This window comes from Porites lutea, chromosome 3 (genome assembly GCF_958299795.1).
Source record: "Porites lutea chromosome 3, jaPorLute2.1, whole genome shotgun sequence".
NCBI classification, from domain to species: Eukaryota; Metazoa; Cnidaria; class Anthozoa; order Scleractinia; family Poritidae; genus Porites; species Porites lutea.
The window spans coordinates 27,720,799-27,730,700 of record NC_133203.1 but is presented as its reverse complement, the minus strand read 5'-3'; positions in this window follow the sequence as shown (position 1 = coordinate 27,730,700).

The following is a 9,902-nucleotide window of genomic DNA, read 5'->3' as shown; positions in this document are numbered from 1 at the left end:
TTATCGCGTACCGTGGGATGAGCTTAAATGTAAGCCGATAATCTATCTAGGGAAAGACCATTTGAAAAGGTGATGGGGAAGTAATGGTCGCAGGAAAGAACGGGGCGCGCGAGAGAGACACGCGAGAGGAGAGCGAGCGCCGACCGAAGAGGTCCATGAAAATCGTTGTGTCAGTTGTGATTTTGTTATCTCAGAGAACAATATTTAGCTTTTTGAATTACACAGCAAGCATTCTTTAACCCATTCGCCCCAAAGCCGCCCGTAACCACAAGTGCGGATCCACGTCTCTTCTACCACTTGTGACGTCAACAGTTTTAATGGTCAAGGACAACTTTGTCCGTTAACTTGTGCAGGGTGAAGACTTGACCATTTCCATGACAATCTTGTCCCACTACCCGCCTATCTTTCCGTTCTTCTAATTCTAAGATACTAAAAGCTTTCCTAAACATTTTTCCACCTAAATGTACAACGCTTTAACAGGGTTTGTCTGTGCGAGGTCAGTCGTTTTCTTTCAAAACTTTTGACAGATCACGCAGCACTGGCCAGGTTGTTAGAATAGGGGGCTGGAAATGATTTTCATGGACCTCTCGGGCAGGCGCTCCCTCTCCCCTCGCTTGTCTCCCTCGCGCGCCCCCGTTTTTTCCTGCGCCCATTACTTCAAAGCGCCTGCTTCGCAGGCTAGCTTCTGGCCGACACCGAAGATTCCCGCCGCACGCGGCAAAAAAAACTCTGAAACCCGGTAGAATATATAGAATGACAATAACTTTTGGTGGGAGGAGGAACCCCTCAGCCTGAACCAGAGTAGAAAAGACAAATTTAGAAACTGATAAATAACTCTTCAAAAAAACAAAGTATATTACGATATGTAACTTTATAGTTTGTAAACACAGCTGAGGTTTTAGTAGCCCTGATATTCTCGAAGAAGTCGATCAAAACTTCAGAGATTTTTTTGGAACAGATCTACATTTTAGGGGTTCACTACAGCAGGTTGTAATGCCTTTCAAGACTACAACAGTCGGCTGCACCTAATGTTGTAAACTTGGTAAAACATTATTTGCTGCACGTTCGCTCAACTATACTATGAGCTCAGTTTAGATGTATAAATGAGCCCCTTTCACTGCATGAAAATGAAAATATTCGGAGATGTTCGAGCCTAGAATACGTGATCATGACTCCCTAGAATCCTGAGGTATTCAAGGCGCACCGCACACCTCTCGTGAAGTATACTGAAACATTCAGCTCGAATGCAGTCGAATATCGTTTGTTGAGTTCCATTCGTTGATTTTCAAAAACCCAAACTTCAACAAATTTCATCGGCCAGTTATTGGTGGTAACAATTTTTCCGTTATGATGAAAAAGATTGAAAATTTGAAAGATTGAAAACTGTTTTTAATATTACTTGATGTGGGTGGTTTTATAGCGAAGCGATGGGTAACGCAGATGCGCACGCACGAGTGCGGCTTTTGCGAAATACAGTCAGTGACTTTGTGTGAAATATTATAGCGCAGGTCTGGAAGAATTGAGCGTCACGAGTTTTATTCACACCTGTCTTAAGTAGATAAAGTTAGGCTGCAACTTCACTTTAACGTGTTTTAACGAAATAGTCAATAATGCCTTTACGAAACTTTACCCAAGTCAACAGAAACGTAACTGAGTGCCTATGAGAAAGTTTGCGCGTTTTAACGGAAACGCAAAGACTGCCTTTACGAAAATTACATACTTGTACACTAGTAACGTAAAGAGCTCACAGGACGAAATAACGTGTTTCCGTATTTTGAAACTCGACGGAAAAGTGAAGTTCCTTATATCTGTCACGTTTCCACCCTGCGGAAACATGGTGATCTAGTTTTCCACCCTGGTGAAAATCTGTTAATTATTTGCATTAATAAATCTTTTCAGATGCAGTGACATAAATTGACTTGAAGCTAGTCCATGTATTTTAATTTCATAACATCGAAAAAAAAACAACAACAACAACACAGAAAAAAAAAGAAAACAAACGCAACACTCTGACAACTCCCCGCCCTACGTGGCGGCGCAACTCACCAATTTCGCAAAGCTGGAGCGCGAAATGCCCCTTGGTCAGCTGCATGGGAGGTCTCGCACCGGCCCCAAAGCCTTAAACGCCAGACATAACTAATCGATGACATCAATGGCATCAATGAAGTCAATGAGTAATCAATAAGTAATCGATAGGTAATCAGTTGATTAGTCATTGATTATTGCCGATGATCAATGAGTAATCGATGACTAATCGATAGGCCACAAAATTTTTGGTCATCGATTAGTCATTGATTGCATTGTTTAGTCATTGATTTCATACTTTACTTATGGATATCATCTCGTGGCTGCAAACGTATTTGGCGAAGAAAAATAAATTTAAAAAAAACTGTATTTGTGATTAGCACATTGCGTCTCGACATCGTCAACAGGATCTTCAGATACAAGGAAAAATGCGTCTAACACAGATAAAAGAATCACAAACGAAAAAAAAATGGTACAAGAAAGCAAGAAAAGTGTCTTTCGTGCGCAGTATAATAGTCGATGAGTAATCGATGGGTCACCGATGAGTAATCAATGACATCAATGAGTAATCGATGTCATCGATGAGTAATAGATAGGCCACACAATTTTTGGGCTTCGATTACTCATCGATTACTCATTGATTACCAATTGATGTCATTGATCATCGCTTAGTTATGTCTTGGTAAACGCTGCCGCGCAATTGATGCTAACCTTTTTAATATCTTTGACTGACTTACTAGAAAAGCAGTTGAAACTGTCTATATATATATGACAAATTGGTATTCTCAATCATTGTGGTACTCCGAAAACGAAATTGCGCATGCCCAGATTGGTTTCCTTTGCATCTTTTTTTTTTGACAACGCAGGATCACGCTTTCGAGAGCTCATCAGCGTCGATTCTTTCGCTTCGTTTGGGATTCTTAGATAAGTCAAATTCAGACAGGCTTAGGCCGGTTCAGGAATTTGGGTCCCTGCTGCTTAGGTAAAAAGTTTTTACCGAAATCACTGTAGGAGCTGAACGAGGAACTACACTAAGAGCCTGTTTACATGGAGTGGGGAACCCCAGTCTAGTGGGGTTGGTTTCTTTTGTTTTCACGCTCTGGGGGACACAAAACAAAAGAAACTTACCCCACTAGACCGGGGTCCCCTACTCCATATAAACAGGGTCTAAAAAGAAGACAAGCCTTACGAAAGTGTTATAAGCCAGATTATTCCTGACACGTTTTAGCGGCAACTGTTCCTCATTAAGGTATACTAGTTTTCTTGAATGCCTTATATGTAATGCAATAAAACAATGGGAAAAGGCTACTCTTTCTTTACTGTTATATAATATTTTTCGTGGCTAGCGGTTTCCTGCCGGCTTGGTTAAAAGAAATATACATCACTGGAATTTTCAGTTTTAAAACGCCTTTATCTTAGTTGCCCGCATTGTATTGGTAAAGGATTACATAGAGAAATTTGTTTATAGAGAGAAGTAAATACTTCAAACGTTTATACGCCAGTGTTGTTGTTAGATACAGGCAAATTAATGCCCCAGTCAGGTATTTGTTAAACACGGGCAATGCCCCAATGTATTTTATACGACACAGGAAAATTAATGCCCCAGTCAGATATTCGTTAAACATGGGCAAATTAATGCCCCAGTGTATTTTGTTAAACACAGGCAAATTAATGCCCCTGGCCAGTGTATTTGTTAACTGCACAGGCAAATTAATGCCCCAGTGTATTTTGTTAGACACAGGCTAATTAATGCCCCCGTGTTGTTGTTAGACACAGGCAAATAAATGCCCCAGTGTATTTGTTAAACACAGGCAAAATAATGCCCAATCTATTTTGTGAGACACGGGCAAATTAATACCCCAGTGTATTTGGTGAGACACAGGCAAATTAATGCCCCAGTGTATTTTGTTAGACACAGGCAAATTAGTGCCCCAGTGTATTTGTGAGACACAGGCAAATTACTGCCCCGGTGTATTTGTTAAATATTGGCAAATTACGGTATTTGTTAGACACAGGCAAATTAACACCTCAGCGTATTTGCTGATATTTGTTAAACACAGGTAAATTAATGCCCCAGTGTAATTGTCTGACCCAGGCAAATAAGGATCAATTCCTCGCTTGAAATATCATTCAGCATGCCTATATATTTAACTGGTGCTGAAGTTTACAGATATTTCCTGAGGAAAGATCCAGATTTTTCGTACTCCAGCTTACATTTACAATTACAGGTATCGGGTTTATAACACAAAAAGCCTAACATTATTTCTACGAGTAAAATGATTGTCCCGTTCGAAGCCCCTCGGCTTTATTAACAGTAACGCCATAATGTTTAACAGTTTCATTAGCGACTGAGCTGGTCCTCATAACCACTTCTGAGCCTCAGCGAACATTAAGACCAAGCTCGATTAGCATCTTTATGCGCCACGTCTTCGCAATAACAGCCTAGTCGCATTTATAGCTAAAACGTTTTCTTCATGTAAAGATTTGTAATTACTCACCTTGCGGCCGTGATAGTAATTATTTACCTGTTTCAGGGAAGATCACCAGATAACCAGCATGTGCACAAGCGAAAATTAGACGAGAAAAAATTCGTCTTGAGCGCCATTGCATTTGAGCGCGCAGTAGAGCGGGATTACTTCATTTTTCCCGTTAATATTTCCGAATATTGTATTGCTGTAATAAATTAACCCCAATAACTAACGCAACATCTTGCTTGTGTTCTTTGTTCTGTTGCTTTTTATAAAGTCGCCGTCAACAGATCCAAATGTTCTCTGATTTTGTTTTAACTCCTCCAAACGGAGAAATATTTTTAGAGAGAATTTTTTTAAAATTGGAAATAGCAGACGCAACATTAAACTGCTTGTGACCGGATATGTAATCAACTATCTTAACGCCTATTGCCATATGCCTAACCGCAAGGTAGGCAAATGGCCGCGGGATTTTAACGCCTTGAGCAAATGCCTGCTGTGAATTCCTGAACCGGCCTAAGCCTCTCATGCGGCGGATTGAAAATACCGGACTGCCCGGCAGTCGGCCTGAAAAAAGTTCTAAGTGTCACAAAGCATGGATTCGTTTTCTGAGCCCAGGGTAAGGCAAACGCTCACACTTGAATTCTTGATCGCTTGACTTTTCTCAATCGACATATGATAGTTTAGATTAGCTGGTTTATTCCATTTGTGAAATTTACTGAGAATATATAGGATTGCCCGTCATTCAGTGTTTTGAAAACATTGACCCGTTACCGGCCACACAGCCAGTTTTTAGCCACAGCGTTCAAAATATGATCGAGTCATTTCGTATAATTATTTCCATTCATGTCATTTCCACCATTAGAATTTCATCCGATCAATCGCAAAAATCAGGCAACGATTCCCGTTCCCCAGGTCCCGTTCAAGCCTTAATTTTGGAGGTACTTTTTACTAGGATTCTCAAGGATCTCTCTAAAGATATTTAAAGATCCTAAAAGATCCTCGAAAGATTTTCACCAAGGCATGAACAGGATGCGTTTCCTTCTTGTTTCCGCGTTGGAAACGAACGATCATGTTTCCGCCACATTTCTGTTATCACATTTCCGTTCTTTCTTGTTTCCGTTACGTTTCTGGTATTTTTCTGGTATTTTTTCCTTTTCCTTTGATCGCGTGATCATTGTTTCAGAAATTTTGCCTTTGCGAACAATCAATGTGAATAAAGGTAAATTTACTTTTGAGATAGCGCCATTACAGGAAAAAAGTTTTCTATTGCTTTTATAAAATAACTTTCCCGAGAAAAAAACGAAAAACTCTTTGTATGGCGCTGATTAAAAGAGAAATTCTTACTAGTCGCAAAATCTTGTCCACGAAGTCTTGCACGCGTAATCAGTTCTTGTTTTGCAAAAAGATGCTTTGCAAAATACGGATTTTTCTCGCTTAAAATGTCAGCTAAAGCGAAGAAAAATTGATTCACCTTCTTTGTAACGATTTTCCATGTTTCAGCCGACGAAGGAATGGGTACATAAAGTAAACTTGTCGAGTTTTGAACTCGAAAACTTTTTCAAATTCGTGCTTGCGTGATTAGCGCGCGAAAAGCCAAACAACTTGACGCCACAACCATGTTTACATACTCTCATGCAAACACTCCTCTCGGCCAATCAGAGCGCGCGTACTATCTTAGTTATTTTATAAATTGTGTCCGGATCCGCCAGAGTCGCAAGGACATATGTCGGCGTTTTTGATTGGCTACTTTCTTACGCAGTTTGTGATTTAATAGTCCGATTTTAATTAATTGTTGACGGGCCAAACACGACTAATAGCTGGTGACAAGAGCGACTGAGCTCGTTATAGTGTGAGTCAGCTTGAACAACAGAGGTTTCACCCTTCTCTCTTTTTGCGTAGTTTATGCAGTGCATGGAATATTATACACTTTGACTTAGCATGAGATACGTTGTGCTTCAAATGTGTGCATTTTTAACTCCAAAGTTATGAAATTTTTATTGAAATGTAGACAAAATATATTAGCTTGTATTTTTGTAAATTAAAGTAATGTTATTGCTACAGGTAGTATTTTTTTTACATATATAGAGGATATTACATGGCCGCTCTGGGATACGAATTTTATCTTCGAGTGCTGAAAGTATCTCTCATGAGTGAGCGAAGCAAACGAGTGAGAGATACTTTCAACACAAGCAGATAAAATTCGTATCCCCAAGCAGACATGTAATGTTCTGTTTATTTTATAGATACTGATGAAATTCCTACACAAAACACAAATTTTATTTTATTCATTTTCGAAACACCAAAATAGTGCAATTAAAGTGGTCACCTATCGGAAAATGCCTGTCACAAAAATGTTATGAAACTCGGATATAAAGTTATAAGGGAGAATTAAATAAAGATAATAATACTTATATTTTATGTTCCAAAATAAAAGATCAAAATCAAATCATGTTAGTAACCATGGCGACACCAATATCCTCACACGTGAAAGATAAAAATAGTATTTTCACTGCGCGCGATGAAGATATGATTTTTTAGTAAAAGGAAAAATCCTGGTATTTCATCAGTATCTATATAATAAATATATTTTTTTTATATTTTGTATCTTAATCTACTTTAAAGAAGGTGATTTGTTTTTTGCCCTTGCGGCCTTTTTTTATCATTGTTATGTCCATCACTTAATTTATTACCATTAAATTGTAATAAAATAAAATAAAAGGGGATAACGATAAAATGCTGCACACAAAACTTCAGTAAAATATTCAGAAAAAGAAAATGTTAATATCAATGCAAAATTCCGGCAAATCAAGTCAAAAGTCTCTGTGGATGGTATAAACGTCAATGATGATGATGATGATGATGATGATGACGATAATAATAATGATAATAATAATAATAATAATAATAATAATAATAATAATAATATTAAAGAGCTTGTAGGAGACAAGTGTGAATCAATTATGCGCCAAATGCAAAAGGCAATCCTGTCTAGTTCATTACACATTGCCAGAATGTTCAAGCTGAGCGCTTAGATATCTACGGGAATATTAATTTTGGACACCTATTTTAACAGATACTTAATCTTGTACGTTATCGAAATTTTATTTACATACCTTAGACGTGCCCATAATTAAATGGACAGCTATATGAACGATGGGTTTCAACTTACGAACATTTTCATTTTGTAATTAAGACGTCAATAAAGGTTTTAGGTTTTTATTTATTTATTTATAAAAATTGCACGAGAGGCCATGGACGAATGTTTGCGAGTGCTAAAGGAAAGCAATAAAAGTATCTTCGACAGCTACAGTGTCTGGAACAATGTACTGATCATATCCCACCTTTCGGCACTATCGCGTGCTTATTTTTTCAAATAGCTGTAAGTCTGAATTTAGCTTGAGAAAGATACGTGCTGGTCTTCACCTTTTTTTGGTCTGTAGATATGTACTGTAATATTTAGTCATCTATTTTTGCTTTATTCATTCAAGCCTGCGCCACAGACGCATCTAAACTCTGATGGTTAACTCCGAGCCAGTGCCGAAATCCACGCTCTGGGCTCCCAATCTCGACCCAGAGCTCTTCTGCGCATGTAGAGGAGAGAGAGATTAAGAGCTCTGGGGAACGCTGGAGCAAGATTGTCTCTGATTCGTTTCAGCAAAAAACAATAAAAGTGTTTCTGATCGGCCTATTCAAGTTTGCACGAGAGCGTTTGAACGTGCCGCGTATCTGGCTTGTGAGCGGCCGGTTTTTCCCTAGAAATGGTGAAGTAACACGACTGGCCGGTGGGCTACTCCGTACCGGCAAGAAAAAAAAAACAGAAAAAGTAAATCGTTCCCTAAGGTGATGCGTGTATGTGACTAAATATTTATTGTTGTCTTCCCCCCCCCCCCCCCCCCCCCACGATATCGCACTTCAAAGCAGCTTCGCTGAAATGTTAATATTCATGAGCAAACATAAATGAAAGGACGCTGAATTCATGTCTTGGAAATTTTTTTTTCAATGTCGATACGTTTATCCTAACAAGCCATTCGGGTTTCACTTAACACCTCGTGAAGTAGTCCACACAAATATTTCATCAACTGTCAAGCTTATTATGCAAACTTGAAGACTCAAATCTGTGATTGAGAACGTTTAACGGTATTTTCTCAGCAGCTACCACAAGAGCCTTGGATACCTGAAAATTCTTCAAGGGTTCCGTCAACTGAATTTCTCCAGTTCTAATAACGAAGCAGCACAAGACTTCCGCGATAAAGGAGATGTAAAAGAAGCAAAAAGTTTTGGTTGGATCAAAGAGCATGCGCTGTGAGGCCCAAATAGCCGGATTTTGACTACGCAGGCGCAGAGTTTCCCAGCGCTTACGCGCGCATTCCCAAACCCGTAAGCACTGGGGTCGAGAATGCTGGGCCCCCAACTGTGTACCAAGATTTGAGTGCGCTGTCATGGCCTTTCACTCAAGAATTTGAGGAATATTGTCAGATCAGGAAGCAAGTTGCAAGGTTTTAATGTTAAGGAAGAGAGATCTTGAGAACGAGGAACTGGTATTTTTTACTTTAGAGATTCTTCCCGAGCCATACGTCCGTGAAGATCAGCTGAAATCTTAAATACATGTTAGAAGACCTTTTCTTTCACAGTTGACGGTAAATAATTACCTCTATCATATGACCCATATTCGAACGTCCTAGCGCGCAATTTCGTTGGGAAACTATTTGAAAAAAAAAACAGATAAAAAAAAATCCCGTACAAGGGCGGTACTCGTAAAGTAAAGGGGTAGAAAAACGCGTACGGCCCTGCTAAAAAACCGTTCTGATCGAGGCTTGTTCGCTCCGTTAGAAAAGTTCAAAAACACAACGGTCATACATGTATGATAAAATGCTTATTGACTGTGTTAGGTCGAACCGGACGGAAAAATATTTGGCTCCCGGTCGGACGCACTGACCTCGAGCCAAGTATTTTCCCGTCCAGCCCTCCCACTCAGTCTATAAGTACACTTTATCGACGGTTACCCTCTTACTAGCCGGGGTTAGATTATGTCTGTGACGCAGGCCAGTAGAAGGCGCTCATATTGTTCATGCTGACAGTAGTAACTACAGCATTCGAACACCATGCTAAATAGATATAAAGGGAAAGGTGAAAAGAACTGACACAACATTAATGCAACAAATGATACAATGTTTATTTCGACAAAAATGGTAATTTATATATTGTATGTATCTTACTGCTGCATTTAATTCTTCAATTAGTTTTTTAGGACAACTTAACGATGAGCAAAATTTTCCGTCGAACTTATTGAGTCAATTGTCTACAATTATCATTCATTTGCATTCATTTTGGCTTAACCCTTCGGATTACTTAATAAAGACCCTCAAATCGTACTTCAGACAATATATACAATAGACCAGACTTTGG